The 15,252-nt window shown below is 62.0% G+C and overlaps 1 protein-coding gene across 4 annotated transcripts in view; it reads left to right on the top strand.

The window, feature by feature from the left end:
- The first annotated feature begins 2,626 nt into the window (after window positions 1–2,626).
- CXXC5 (CXXC finger protein 5) overlaps window positions 2,627–15,252 on the top strand; it is a 38,272-nt gene continuing 25,646 nt past the window's right edge. The window contains exon 1 of one of the 4 annotated variants that reach the window (XM_055812676.1): window positions 2,627–2,728. The gene's annotated coding sequence lies outside the window, so the exon portion shown is untranslated. Of the gene's footprint in view, window positions 2,729–2,793; window positions 2,900–3,091; window positions 3,241–15,252 lie in introns of those variants that run through there. The other 3 variants (XM_055812675.1, XM_055812678.1, XM_055812679.1) reach the window with 3 other exon arrangements.

Here is a 15,252-nt window from a genome sequence, read left to right as displayed (position 1 = left end):
TGGGCTGGGGCCCACTTGGCTCTGTGACTCATTTTTCCCTCTCTTAGACTACTGCAGCCCTCAATAAAGGTGATTTTTTTTCTCACGTGAGCTTTCCAAATATGCTGAGCAGTAAAATCCAGCTGCAGGTGGTAGAGGACCTTTGGTGGGTGGGAAACTCCAGGTGCAGCCGCTGTGGGCCCAGCCTTTGCAAGGGGGACATCAAAGCCCTGCAGCTCCTGGTGGCACCAGGGGGTTGGGTCAGGTCCTTAAAAATAGCAAAAACAGGGCAAAGGAAATGCCCTTGGTGAAGCCCACCCGGATGAGAAGGTGTTGAATGCTGAGCCCAATTGCTGGCATCACTGTGGCAGGGCTGTGGCAGCTGGGGTGTGGCACTGGTGGGATGCTGTCCCTCCTCCCATGTCACTGGTGCCACCCGCATCCCACACGCCTGGCACGAGGCTGTTGCACTGCCGCCTTTTTAGGGGGGCAGAGGCTGAAGAGTGGAGGCAGGCAGGCGAGGAGTGTGCCGGGGCAGGCAAGCAGAGGAGTTGAGGGTGGCAAGCCAGGGTTGGCGGCGATGCCAGCCTGGGACCGGGCACAAGGGGTGCCCAGGAGGACAGGGCACTGCCCCCCCTTCACTGCCACCTGGGAGAGGGGGTTTTGGGAAGCCAGAGCATTGTCACAGCGCCTGCGTTTGAAAATCCCAGTTGCTAAATATGCAAAAGGCGCATAATTAACGAGACATGGATCAAATACAAACGGCGCATCCATGCTGCTCGCCCCCCCCGCCCCTCAGATTTTTTGTTTCATTTTGAGGCGGGAGCAGGGTGGGAAGTGATTTCGCATTCCTGTGAAAAAAAAAAAAATCAACGGCAACACAAACCCAGTTTCATTTTTGTCAGGGTTTCTGCTTTTGGGAGGTTTTGGGTATTTTGCTGGCAACTGAAAAGGCTGCAGGAATTGGGGGTGGTGGGGTTTTTTTTGGGCTGTTTGTCCCTGGAAAGCTGCTCTCGGCTGAGGAGTGGGGATTTAATGAATTTTTTAAACTTCCAATTTTTCAGTGCCCACCCTTCAACGGGGGAAAAAAATCTCCCCCTTAGCAGCATAAAAATCTGCCAAAAAGTTGAGCAGGAAACTTCTGGGGCAAGTGTGTCCCCCCACGGGGCCAAACCTCGGTGGGGATTTGCCCCCTCCCTCCCGGTGACTTATTGGCTGCCATCGATTATTTGCTCTGTATCCCGGGGGAATTGGTCCCACGCGCTGCCCTGGGGGCCGGCAAGGTCCCTGCTGGTGACAGGCTCAGGGCTCAGGGGCTCCGCGGCTGAGGTTACACACTCCTGCACCAGTGCAACGCTCCCTGCGAACCCAGGCATGGCAGTGGGATGGGGGGGGCTCTGCACCCCGGGATTCCCCCCTCTGCACCCTGGGCACACGGTGGTGACCCTCACTTCTGTGCCTTTCTTCCAGCCGAACCCCACGGGGACGCACAGAGGGGTGGGGTACATGTGGTGCAGCACCCCACAGAGGGGACAGAGGGGTGGGGTACCCATGGGGGAGACACAGAGGGATGGGCACCCCAAAGACACAGAGGGACGGGGTACTCGTGGGGTGACACCTCACAGAGGGGACAGAGGGCTGGGGAACACTCTGGGGTCACCCCACGGTGGGGGACATGGAAGGATGGGGGCCACCTACCAAGGTGAGGCTTCATGGGGTGGATGGGGCTGGAGGAGCACCCTGGGGTGACACCCCTGGCACACACTGAGGGTGGGGCACAGGGTGACACCCATGGGGCTGGACAGGGGACAGGCCACGTGGTGGGTGGGATGAGGGGGTCATGGGAATGCACATGGGGATGTCACCCCTCGGGGTGGTGTGGGGTGGAGGTCTGGGGAAGGCACGGCAGGGTGACACCCCACAGGAGGGATGGGGAAGGATGCTGGGGTGACACTCATCAGGGTTGGGTGCAGACTGGGGGGGGCACGGTAGGTTGACACCCATGGGGGCAGATGGGACACGATGGGTACACCACAATGGCATCCTGGGGGGGGGGGACACGGGACGACACACAGGGTGCAGAGGTGGGTGACACCCGTGGGGGTGGAGGGGGGCACACTGCAACGACATTCGTGGAGGTGACCAGGACTGGAGGGGGGGCACACCACAGCCACACCTGTGGAGGATGGATGACCCGTGGGGGGACACAGTGGGGTGGCACCTGTGCGGGCAGGTGGGACACCAAGGGGCACACCATGGTGACACCCATGGGTGTGGCTGGAACACGGGGTGGGAGGAACACCCCGGTAGGGGGGGGCAGGTAAGACACGGGGGTCACAGCAGGGTGACAGCTGTGTGGGGTAGAAAGGTCACAGGGAGCACCTGTGGGAGTGGACGGCACATGGTGGGGCACAGCGTGGAGACACCCGTGGGGGTGGCTGGGACACGGCGTGGGGGGAACACTGCGGTGACACCCGGGGGGGAGCAGGTAAGACACGGGGGGCGCAGCGGGGTGGGGGCGCCCAGGACCCGTGTGTGCGCGCGGCGCGGCGGGGCCCGGGGGGCGCGGGGGGTGTGCGGCGGGCGGCGCGCGCGTGGGGCGGCGGGGGGCGCGCGCGGCGCGGCGTGGCTGGGCGCGCGGGGCGGTCCGGTCCGGTCCGGGTTTTGCCGGCAGCCGCGGGCAGCGGCGGCAGCGCCGTGCAGCGCGATTCGGGGGCTGTGCACTCCCAGAGCGAGCGGCGATGTGGAGGTGGGTGTGCGGCGGTGGCGAGGCACCGTGCCCGCCTCGGCTCCCCTCTCGCCGGGCCCCCCCTTCCTGGCGCGGGGCAGGTGCTGACCCCCCTCCTCCCCTTCCCTCCCCCCGGTCCCCGGGCAGCCCCCGGCAGCGCTGCCCGCAGCGGCGGCGGCTCCCGGACCGCCGGTAGGTGCCGGCCCCCGGGGCCGGTCCGGCGGGCGACGGCGGAGTTGGGGTGGGGGGTGTGTGTGGGAGGTGGTGGAGGAAGGGGAGGGGGGAGAAGAAAAAGTTTGGCGGGGGGCGCCTGCGGCTCGCCCCGCTCCGCCCGGCGCCGTTACCGGGCTGCCCGCGGCGTCGGCGGGGCGCGGAGCTGGCCGCCTGCCCGCGCCGGGGCCCGGCCGGTGCTGCCTGCGCGGCTCCCGGGCGGCCCCGCTGCTTCCCGCGGGGGGGCGGCGGGGTAACGAGCAAAGTTTTTCTCGGTGCAGCTGAACCTCCCCCCCGCTCCACTTCTCTCGTCCTCTTCCCCGGTACTGTGCAGCTCGGCGGGGATGCGCTGGGAGCCGCGGCGTGAGGAAGGGGGGAAGGGGGGGGGGCAGGGATGGGGCGACAACCCCCCCCGCCGCCCCGGGCCGCCGCGGCATCGCCGGGTGGTTTCCCCGGTGACAATGGTGGCGGCAGGGCCGGGGCCGGCGGGGGCGGCGGGGGCGGCCGCTCCGGCAGCGCCGCGGCGCCGGGGGGCGGCGGCGCGCCCCGGGCAGCGGGCAGCGCGCGCGGCCGGCCGCTGCCACCCGCGGCGGAGCTCGCGTAGGGGGGGCGGCGGGGGGGAGCCTCCACCCGGCGCCTGTCGCGGCCCCTCCGCGCTCGGGTTCACCCGCGTGGGCTGCTCGCCTCTGCCGGGGCTGCGCCGGGCTTCGGCGGCAGTTCGGCTCCCCCGCCGGTGACCGGCAGCGGGGTGGCCGTGGGAGCGGCTCCGCTCGCCATCGCCCAGCCATGTGCAACAACTAACCCAACTTTATTATTACCCCCTCCCTTCCCAAGTAATTTCCTCCCCCGCTTTGCCGTCAGATGGGATGCCCACACCCCCCGCCCGGCGGGGAGGGCACCCAGCGCACCCCGACACCCCGAGATGCGGCCGATCGCAGCGCCCACCGTGTCACAACCCTTGGACGCGCCCGGCGTGGGTGCTGCTGCCCCCCCAGCCGTCGTGGGCTGTGTGGATTGTGCCTGAGCCCTGGCATTACGGCACCAAACTCCACCGAATCGCGGCCCCACAGGCCCCGTGGTGTTGGTGGGTTCCCCCCCCCTCTTATTTTATTTTTATTATCACTATTTTATGGGTTTTTTTCACCGCATCCCACAGCCGGCGACGTCCTTCTTGCGGGCCCGCGTTTGCTTTGGGTCGGTTTATTCTTTGCCGGGATGATTGATCGGAGAGAGAAGGAGGGGGGTGGGATGGGGATGGAGGGGGGGCGAAGCGCCGCCGCCCGCCCCGCTCCGCGTCCCACGCATAAACAAAGCTGCGCACACATCCTGCGATAACGGGTCACATGTGTGCGCGCGCCGTCGCCCCTGACCCCGGCCGGGCAACCTTTACCCCCCGCCGCCCGCCCGCTCGGTGCGAGCGACCCCGGGGCCGGGGGGGGGGGCGGGGGCGGGCTGGGGCGCTGCGGGGACGGGGAGGGCTGAGGCAGGGTTTGGGGAAGGGGGGGATGCACAAGCCCGGCTACCTGGGGTGTGGGGCCGGAGCCGGCGGAAGTTTTGTTTCTCTGGAAACGGGCCCTTGCTGTGTCAGCAGCCCCTTTGTGCCGCTTTGTCCGCTCCCCCCCCCCGGCCCCCGCGCCCGGCGGCGGGGCCGCACCTGGGGCTGCGGAGGGACGGACCCCCGCTCTGCTCCCCAGCCCCTCGCTGCTCCCCGGGGGGGGCAGTTGCATCCCCCTCCCCGGGAGGGCAGCGGGGTTGAGGTGAGGAGGGGTCGGGTGGGAAGGTGAGGGGGGGCGAGGTGGGGTGACCCCCCAGAGGTACCGCTCAGCGGGAGCACTTGTAGGCATGGAAACCCTTCTCCGTCTGTCTGTCCGTCCATCGTCTCTCCTCTCCTTCAAATTTCTATCCGGAGAAGCTTTGCAGAACCATCCTCTAGCAGCACGCCTGTTCCCGGCACCCGAGCCCAGTGGGGATGCCAGCGCTCGCCTCCCTGGCGCAGCCGGTGGCTCTCGCCACCACGTCTAATTCAAATTGGTCGCGGTGTCACGTGGGCTGAGCCTCGAACCCAAAAAGTGTCACCACGCGTGGTGGCTCCAGCTCCCAGCGGATGCCCACTGAAGGCCCAGCAAACCCGCGATGCTGGTACCGGTGTCGCCCCGATGATGCTGCCTGGTGAGCTGGCAGATGTCGCACTCTGACCTCAGAGCTGGCGTTGGGGCTGTGTGTGTGTGGGGGGACACACGAGACACACGGTGATGGGACGATGAGGATTGGGACGCGCCAGCCTGTGACAACAAAAGCAAAGTAACAAAGGACCCGCCGGTGACGCACAGAAGTTCGTCCCGGCCCCCTGCTGCGGCCATCCAGTGCTGTCCTGGGATTTGGTGGCCTCACAGGCAGGGAGGGGGTTTTGCCTGTTTGCCGGTTTCGAGGGTGCAGGCAGGGATTGGGGGGTGGTATGTGTGTACTGGGTGCCGTGCATGCCCCCCACCTCCGCCTTGGTGGGAAGAAGGCAGGAGGCAGCCGAATTGTCCTTGACATGGATTTTGTGGCGGAGATGCGGGCAGCCAGCACCGCACTGCCAGGAGCCTGGCTGCACCTCCTGCCCCTGGCGCTGAGTGGGTGGGCAGGGGAGAGGGGCTCTGGGTGCTGTGCCCCGAAATTCAGCCTGCCCCTCTTCCTCCTCCTCGGCAAAGGTGGGTGGCGGGTGAGATGCGGTGGGCATACAGGGCAGCCAGTGTTTTGAGGATCCACCACCCCAGGAGTCCCTTGCCCACCGGCATCCCCTGGTGTCACTGGGGCTGTTCCAGGCTGGGGATGGGCGGGTGTCAGCGGTGCAGGTGCTGCTTGCCCAGGCCTTGGGGATGGTGCAGGACTTGGGGGTGGTGTTCTCTCCCCAAAATTGTCCCCTCTTGCCAAATCTCCTGTTTGGGGGGGCCAGGGGCAGGGCCAGATCCTGGGCGCTTGGCCCTTGGAGCTAGCATCCCCTGACACGTCCTGCTGTGGCCGTTTAGGTCTCAGCTGAGGCTGGATCCAGCCCTGGCTGGTCCCAGACCGTCTGCCTCTGACCCCCCCAGCAGGGGACATTCCCCGGGGTGGCGGGAGCGGGTTCCGCTGCTCCCCTGCCCCTCCTTGCCCTGCCGGTGCATTTGTTTTCCCAAACCCTGGCCGTAGGAACAACCTCTTGATTAAGTGTATTAATAGTTAAACTTTCAGCTCATAGCTTAAACTCACCAGACCACGAAAAGCTCCCTCCTTTACTCATGCTCTGTTGCTCAACTAAAATATTGCACTCAAAAGGGTTGGTTGGGTTTTTTTTTTTTCTTTCCCCCTCCTTTTCCCCTGACTTGACTTTGACTCCTGGGAGTGTGGGGGGTCTTGCAGGGCCCCCTGCATGGGGGAGCCCTCCAGCGGTCCCCAGTGCCCCTCTGTGAAGAGGCTGGGCCTGGAGGTTGGGGGTTTTGGCTGGCGCTGTGTGTCCCCTCAGTGAATGGGGCTCTTGAAACTGAGCCAGACTGGGGAAGAGGATGGGAACCACCATCCTGGGAAAAGGGTGGCACCCCACCCAACTGGGGACATGTGGACAGGCTGCGGTGGCTGGGGAAGGGATGGGGATGCTGGTGTGTGGCTGTTTTCTGCCAGGTGGGTGACAGGGCAGGAGGAAGGGTGGGAGGTTCAAGCATACTGAGTGCAAGGTCCTGCACTGGGGTGGGGGCAACGCCCAGTCCCAGCACAGCACGGGGATGGGTGGGTTGGGAGCAGCCCTGTGGAGAAGGACTGGGGGATATCGGTGGGTGACAGATGGGATGTGAGCTGGCAATGTGCGCTTACAGCCCAGAAAGCCAAGCGTCTCCTGGGCTGCATCACCAGCATTGTGGCCAGCAAGGTGAGAGCGGGGATGTTACCCTGGTGAAACCCTCCAGAGCGCTGCATCCAGCTCTGGGGTCCCCAGCACAAGACAGATACAGATCTGTGAGAGTGGGGTGGCGGGGGCCGGGGAGCACATTGAAATGGCCTGGGGGTTGGAAAAGCTCTGCCGTGGAGAGAGGCTGGGGGAGTTGGAGGTGTTCAGCCTGGAGAAGGCTTTGGGGAGACCTTAGTGCAGCCTGGCAATGCTTAAAAGGGGCTTCTAAGAGAGATGGAGAGAGACTTTTTACAGGGCCTGTCGTCGCAGGACAAGTGGCAACGGTTTTAAATTGAAAGAGGGCAGGCTTAGATGGGACATAGGGAAAAAATGTACAGTGAGGGTGGCGAGACACTGGCATAGGTTGCCCAGAGCAGCTGTGGATGTCTCATCCTTGGAAGTGTTCAAGGCCAGGTTGGATGGGGCTCAGATCAACCTGATCTAGTGGAAGATGTCACTGGCCATGGCACGGGGGTGGACTGGATGGTCTTTGGAGGTTCCTTCAGATCCAGACCCTTCTGTAACTTGATGGAGGGGGGCAGTGGTGTAGGAGGGGTGGGAGGGAAGAGGTGTTGGAGCAAAGGGGTGGCTGGAGGAGGAACCACTTCCAGGAGGAACCATCTGGGAAATCCTAGCCCTAGGCCAGTGGGGAGGAGAAGCGGGTTTGCTCCTGCCCATTGGTGGCTTTGCCCTGGGGAGCAGGGCAGGATCAGGGCTGCAGCAGACTTTGCCTTCACCAGCGAGTGGCTGAGGGGGACTGGTGGATCCCATCACCTTTTGGAGAGTCTGAGGGACACGTTTTACCCTGGCCACTGGCCCTCAGGTGCCTGAAGACCAGAGGCAGAAGAAGCTTTTGGGTCCCTCAGCATCTCAGTGCTGACGGTACAAATGTGCCATGGAGCAGGCCCAATAGTCTCTCCTTTTGGAGTGTTGTGGGGCTGGGGGGGTGCATTGATAATGTCTTCGGAGTAGTTTCATCCCAGCTTGTCTTTTTGCATGGCTTGCAAGCAGGTGGAGGGTATTGACGGTCTGAGATGACAGCCCTTGACGCACATGGGTGGCAGCCTGTTATTATGTAGATAAAAGGATTTTTAAGGTCAGAAGGTTTTTGAGAGACTGCCTTGGTGTCTCTGGTTTCTACCCATCCATTGTTATGGCACGGAAAAGGGACCTGAAAAACGGCCCTGCTGTGGTCACCTTGTGAAGGCTTGGCTCCCAGGCTGTGGTCTTGCCTTGGGATTTGTGGGTCTGGCTCTATGTCATCATCCTCAAACATTGTTGCTTGTACCAAAGCATCTTCCATTGTGTGAACTTGGACATCCTTTGTACTGGGAGGATGAGGACCCATCGCCTCCTCTGAGTGATGCGTACAGGTTGGTGCCCCAGCGTGGGACGGTATGTGTTAGCCCCAACCTTGGAGCTCATGGCAAAGAAAGAAAATGCCATTTTCTGATTTTCCAAGCAGGATGTGCTTTTCTATCTCCATGCTCCCAGCTCAGAGAGGTGGGAGATGGAAAAGAGCTTAGGTCACTGGCTCTGCCCCATGTCAATGCTGTGATACAGTTCTACAGCAGGGGCACAGTGTGGGTGATGAATGGGACCTGCACCAGTGTGAGGCGTAGCCTGTAATTTCTGGGTCACTTCTGAGATGGGCCTTATTCCCAGGGTCCGATTGTCACCTTCGTGGCACCAGACCCTGGGTGGGAGCACAGGCTGGGGAGCAGTGTCATCTTGGTCTCATAGGCTACAAGGTGCTTCTGGGTGATTCCAGTGGGTTCTGGGTGACTGCTGCCACCCATGAGACCCCCCAAGTTGACCCTGGCATACATTTACTCAGCACTTGCTGAGCATCCTGGGCATGGTCGAGGCTTGAGCAAGGGTTGTGTTTGTGCTCTGGTATAATAAGGTTGGGTCCATTCTCCTCCGGTGTCCTCTACTGCTGCTGCCTCTGGTCATCTCTTGGTTCATGGGTGGTTGCCCACTACTGGAGGTAGCCCTCGTCTCACCTGCGGCTGTGGTTTGATGGAGGTTTCATTTTTGCCTTTGCAAACCTGCCTTGAGTTCATGCCTGTGCTCCAGGTGTTCATAGGGATGTCTGGGCAATATCTACCTCCCAAGGTCTTCCTTATGAGAGTCTTTGGCTTTGCCCAAATGAGCACCATGGCTCCATCCGCTTGAACTCCAGGTGGTCTCTTGGTGTCCCCAGGGGTCCTGGTGTCATCAATTCTCACTTCTTCTTGCTGGAACCTGCCCGTGTGGCTTTTGTGCCTCTTTCTGTCCCTCAAAGGCTGGCTGAGAAAAGCAGTTTGGGGTCCAGATCAGAGTCCTGAGTCTCTGACTTCAACATCCCACAGGCAGAGGGGTTCTGACTTGAACATGCCAGCCCTGAAGGGTCTCAAGGGTCTGCAGATCCATGTGGTCTCAGCTCTGGTTCCTCCATGCCCTGTAGGCTCTTCTGCACCTGCTTGTGGCTCAGAGGCAGGTTCCTGCTCTCCAGCCTCTCCTGGAGCTGGACCGTGGCCCACGGAGGGCCATTCACGTGCAAGGAGCGTTGATGCCTTGGGAATGGCTTGAAACTCTTTGGCGCTGGTGCAAAGCCTGATGGAGGGGGGTCTACACCCATAGGAGATGCAGACCAGTGCTCTGCTGTCTGCTTTGCAGGAGCCTGTCTTTGGGTGTGGGTCCAGGTCAAGGGAGAGCAAACGCGCTGTGCCTGCAGGCATTCCTTGGAGGCTGTGTGGGGTCTTGCCTCGTTTTACAGACTCATATAATGGTTTGGGTTGGAAGGTACTGCTGAAGATAATCTAGTTCACCCCCACCTCTGGAAGATCTAGGGACATCTTTCACTAGATCAGGTTGCTCAAGGCTCCGTCCCGTCTGAACCTGAACACTTCCATGGGTGGGCATCCACAGCTTCCCAGGGCAACCTGTTTCAGTGTCTCGCCACCCTCATTGTACAACGTTTTTTCCTTATGTCCAATCTAACCCTGCCCCCTTTCAGTTTAAAACCCTTGCCCCTTGTCCTGTCATGACAGGCCCTGGTAAAAAGTCTCCCACTGTTTTTCCTATAAGTTCCCTTTATATGTTTCAAAGTCTTTCAGTAGTCCAGGTCTCACCTGGGCCATTAGGGAGGTGAGGGTGGGAGTGGCTGAGACATGGCAGCAGGGTTGTGGACAGCCTGTGTGGCTGAACCTGGAGCTGTGAGTGCTGGGCTGTCCTTCCCCACCTTCCCCTCCTGCACCCATGCCGTGTCCAGCTGGGATCACAGCAGGGAAGTAGATTCCAGCACCCATCGCTCCTGGGGTCCCCACGGCTGCTGCCTCTCCCTGTGCCCCGCTGCCAACTGCAGACATTTCCCCCAGTTCCCGCAGCCCGTGGGAGTGAGCGGCTGAGGATCGCTGGCTCAGGGAGCACTCCTCTTGCCCTCTGCTTTACCTTCTGCATCTTGCTAATCTGATGACCGGAGGTATGCGAAGCATTTCAAATATGGCCTCGTTAGCTGGCTCCGGACAGAGCACGCAAGAGCCGTTCCTTCACACTCCTATTCCAGCTGGCTGTTGCCGTTCCCTCCTCCCACGGGCATCCCGCTGCCATTTGCCCTGCGCTGGCTGGGATCAGCACGGCCGGTCAAGCCCATGCTGCCTGGCCGTGGGATGGATGTGCCCCTTTGCAGGTCGGCTCTTGGCTGCGCGGGTGGCTGTGGGTGGGCGTCGGGTCCTGAGAGCATCACTGGGCATGTGGACAAGGGGCAAGTGCGTGCCAGTGCTGGGGAGTGGGATGTCCCGTCTGTCCCCAGCCTTGGCAGGTGCTCGAGCCTCCTGCAGTGTGCCCAGCCTGCTGGAGAGAGCTGGAGGGGCAGCTCAGGGTAATGCATGATGGGTGGCCCTGGGGGTGCTCCCAGGGTGCTCTCTGAAAGGCAGTGGGGTCAGGGACATGGGATGGCGGGTTCCGGCCCTGGTGGGAAGCACCCAGCATGGGAAGTACCCAGCGTGGGAAGCAGACCCGTGTGTGTGTGTGTGTGTGTGTGTGTGTGTGTGTGTGCCATGATGTGGCTCTGGGTACAGGGGAGGGGGGTCTCTGGGATCCCCAGGGAATGGGTGCTCCCCAGGGGGACTGCAGCCTGTCTCCAGCCTGCTCTCCAGGGTGGTCCTCGTGGTGCTGTGCCTGTGAGGGTGCTGTGGCACCCACCTTGGGGCCCTCTGCCTCTGCCTGACCCACCCCCCTGGGTTTGGCGGGTGGAGCATCCCATCCATCTGTCCATCCGTGTCCGTCTGTCCCCCCCATCCCCGCCGCGCCCCGGTGCACATCACTGAACCGGCACACTGGGCTGCCCGCTGGAAGGGGCCCCATCCCGGCAGCACTGCCGTGATTCTGCCTGGCTGGTGCCACCGGCCCCCGCGCCGGCGCTGGCGGGGACCTCTGTGTTCTGCGTCCCCTGTCTTGCTGTGGCGGCAGTGGGAGCCTGGCAGCGTCTCCCCGCTCCGCTGAAGGAGCTATTTAAAGCTGGGGCAGGGGGGGGAGAAAAATAAATGTAGAAGATGAAGATGATCATGGGGGCTCTGGCCACCCTGGGGGCAGCTGTCCCAGCATTGGCATCCCTGAGTAGGGGATGCCGTGGCACGGCCCGGCCCGGCCCGGCCCCAGCAGGGCTGGGAGCTGGACGCCAGGCGTTTGCGCTTTAATGCATCAGGACAGCTTGCAAATTCCAGCCTGGCGCGGCAAGGTGCCGGCCGCGGTCGAGCGTGCGCTGTCTTGCGGCCGAGAGGGCCGTGCTGCCATAACTGGTTAGCTCGCCGTGCGAGGGCCCACGGGGGGGGCTGGGGGCTGGGGCAGTGCTGCGGGCAGCCCCTGCCTCCTGCCATGCTGGGGAGGGCTCTGCGCAGCCCCCGGCAGCAGCAGGGGCGGGGGCCAGCTGCGGAGCGGTGGTGGTACAGCGGGAGGTGAGGCCTGGGAAGGCCAGTTCTGCAGGGACCCTTGTCCTCCCCATCTGCAGGGACCCCTGTTCTGCCATCTGCAGACGCCCCTGTCTCCCCTGGCTGCAAAGCCTCCCATGTGCAAAGCCCCCTGCTCCCCCTGCCTTCTGCAGAGCCCAGTCCCCCCACAAGTACAGGGGTCCCTGCCCCCCCCATCCACAGGAACCCTTCTCCCTTATCTGCAGCCCCCTGTTGTCTGCCTGCAGAGCCCTGGGATGATTCCCAGGCATCCCCCTCCCCCAGCACCAGTGATGAGTTGGAGGTGGTTCAAGGGCAGCCTCTGCCGTCTGAATCCCTGGGGAGCGGGGGGTGACCTGTCATCTCTCCACATGGGGGAACTGAGTCAGGGGCCATCAGAGCTGCTGCCCACACCCCGGCAGCTGCCATGGTCCAGGGCCCCGTGTGTCTGGCAGGCTGGGGGCCAGTGCTCGGGGATGCTCCTGGGGGTCCCTGTGCACCTTGGCCGTGGGGGGTGCAAACTGGCAGTGGACTTTTTTTCACTGAATCCTTCCTAAGAGGCCGTTTCTTATCCTTTCCCTAAATATTTCTTAAATGTTGGAGCCTGTCAGTTGAGCTGAGACCCACAGGCTTCGCTTCCGTTGCCTGACATGCTTGCATCTCGCCACCACTGTATCACCTCCCTTCTCCCCATCCTCACATTTGAGCTCCTTAAATAAAAAGGCTTTTAAAAACATATATTGGCCACCTTGCTGGGAAAAAACAAGAGTCGCCTCAAGTGATAAACCCCCAGCACCCAGGGGCCTCAGCGCATGTTCCCCGGTGCCACTTCTGCCGGGTGCTGCTGATGGTTGCCACATCTCGGGCTGGTGGAGGACAGGGCTTTTTTCTTTGTGAAGGCATTGGGGGATTAGCAAGAGGATTAGTAAATATGACCCCAGGTAAAGATTAAGACCCCCAGAAAAAAGGAAAAAAGGTGAAAAAGGTGTTGGTTTTTTCCTCCCATGCTGATGCACTGTGAAGATTAAAGTGGGATGCATTCATGCCATGGCTGGCAGTTCATTTAGGGGTGGAGGGTGGCAGGGATGGATGGGGAGGATGGGGTGGTGATGGGGGCTGTCTCTGTGGGTCCAGAGACACCAGAGCCAGGGAGGGATGGGGACCCTGGGGGGCCAGCAGCAGGTCCCCAGTGATGCTGAGGGGCCAGGCTGCCGGTGGCTGGTGCTGGCTGCAGGCAGCTACAACTGGCATTGGGTGATGGGGAGGAGGTTTGTGGGGGGGACATATTGATAACCGCTGCCAGCCTGATCCTGGAAATAACTGGCACTGGGCTGTGGGGTGATGGCTTCAGCAGCTTGTCCCAGAGGCTGATAGCTTGACAGATAGGGCAGGGAAACATGACTGGCAACAGGGAATAAGTCCCCCTGCCACCCACAGCTGCCTGTGTTAGAGGTGGGACGTGCTCTCCTCCCACCCAAGCTCCCTGGCCCGCATCCCACAGACTGTCCTGCCATGCGGCTGCTTCCAAGGATAACTGGGGATCCGGTGCTGATAATTTGGGTAATAAATCTCCTTGCCTTTGGCTGGACCCCCCTCCCTTGGTGGCTTTTGGGCCGTAGGGCTGAGGAGGCTCCTGGCAGAGCCTCCACAATCTTGGCTTTCCCAGTGGCAATGCTCCTCTGGGAAGCACTGGGAGGAGGGGACAAGGGGGTCCACTCCAGGACACGGAGGGTCCACACTGCACTGGGGATGTGCCCCCTCCCACAGGCAAGAGAGAGGGCTGGGAGGGGACCAACTTCCCTGCCATGGTGCTCCCGCATCCCTTTGGTGATGGAGAGGGAAGCTGCTGAGACCTGGGGAGACCCCCTCTGGGCTGTCTGGCCTTTCTGAAAGATAATGTAACCAGTATGTGTACTGGGAGGAAACTGGAGTGGCCATTTCTGGGGAAGATGGGCAGCGGTGATCCCGGCACAGCCATGTCCTTGTCCCTTCTCCTCCCTGCCTGCCCAGGGCAGGGCTGGCCCCGGGGGAATTCCTCTCCCCGGAGCCCGGACCTCTCCCCTGGGTCCCTTCCTGCTTTGTGGGGGTGAAGCAGCGCAGTCCTTTCTTCAGGCACGTCCTGGCAGGGTTGACCCCTCCACTGGGGCTGAGCCTTTTTGGGGGGCTGAGCACTGGCTTGGTGATCAAACACTGTTTGGAGGGCTAAGGACTTGTTTGGGGGGTCAGGCATTGTTTTGGGGGGCTGAACACTGTCCTAGAGGTCAAGCATGGGTCTGGGGTGCTAAGCATCCGCTCAGGGGTTCAGTGCCGGCTTGTGGGGGCTTCGCACTGGTTTAGGGGTTGAGCGCTATTTTGGGGAGCTGAGCACTAGTTTGGACATTGAACATTGTTTGGGGGTATAAGCACCATTGCAGGGGCTTGAGAACTGGCTCAGGGGTTGAGCAGTGTTTGGGGGGAGCTAAGCACTGGTTTTGGGGTCAAGCCCTGGTTTGAGGGGCTGAGCACGAGCTTGGGAGTCAGATGGTGGCTTGAGGGGCTGAGCGCTGGCACCACAGCTGGGTAGGCAGCTATTACACTGGAGTGATGTGGGCAGGTCCGGCCACCAATTGCTTGGGCATTTCGCAGCCTGGGGGTTTGGATTCAGCAGTGGCATCTACCAACAGGCTGCCAGGGGCTGCAAGCATCCTGAGAGTGCTGGGGGGGCATACCGCTTGTGCTCCTGCCTTGCACCTAGTGCTGTGAGGCTGAGGCTGATGGTGCTGGGTGGCAATTGTACCTGCTCTCTCTTTGCTCCCTGTCCTCCTCCATGTGTCCTCATGCTGCGGTGGCAGTAGGATGGGGGGGGAGCAGCAGGAAGAGCTTGCTCTGGGTCCATTTGCTGACACCAAATGCATGGGCGCATCCTGGCCCTTCCCTACTTCAGTTTTCCTCCTGCAGTGGACTTCTTCCACGGGTCTCCCCCACTGCATCCTGTCTGGCTGCTCTCCCACTGGGCTGCCATGGGGCATCCCTGCGGCAGGAATGGGAAGTAACACCTCATCTCCATGCCCTGCAGCAGGGTGCTGGTACACAGGGCGATGCTGAGCATCCATCTGAATATTCCCCTGGGAGGTGGGGTGTGCTGGCAAGCCTCACCTGGCCAGCTCCATGTAGGAGCCTGAGCCTGCTCTTCCAGCAGTCCTGGCAGCTGTTGCCAGCCAGGAACTGAATCCACCAGGACCTTCTCCTGGAGCAGAGGTGGCCCTTGGACTGGTAGCCATGCCCGTGCTGTGGTACTGGCGTGCGAGCGGGTGTGTGCATGCGTGCAGGGAGCATCATTCCGTTCCGGCTGAGCTGCTGCTGTTGGAGGCAGGGAGAACTGCATAGTCTCCTTCCCCCGGGGGTCTGCAGGTCCAGGGCAGCATGAAGAGGTGGTAAAGAGGAGCCCAAGGTGTCTCCCAGCCATGGGGCAAGGAAGGGTGCAAGCTCAGTTGTGCTTCACAGGTCATCTTGAACCCTGCCGG

This window comes from Falco peregrinus, chromosome 8 (genome assembly GCF_023634155.1).
Source record: "Falco peregrinus isolate bFalPer1 chromosome 8, bFalPer1.pri, whole genome shotgun sequence".
Lineage (NCBI taxonomy): Eukaryota > Metazoa > Chordata > Aves > Falconiformes > Falconidae > Falco > Falco peregrinus.
This window is presented reverse-complemented; position numbering and strand designations above follow the sequence as displayed.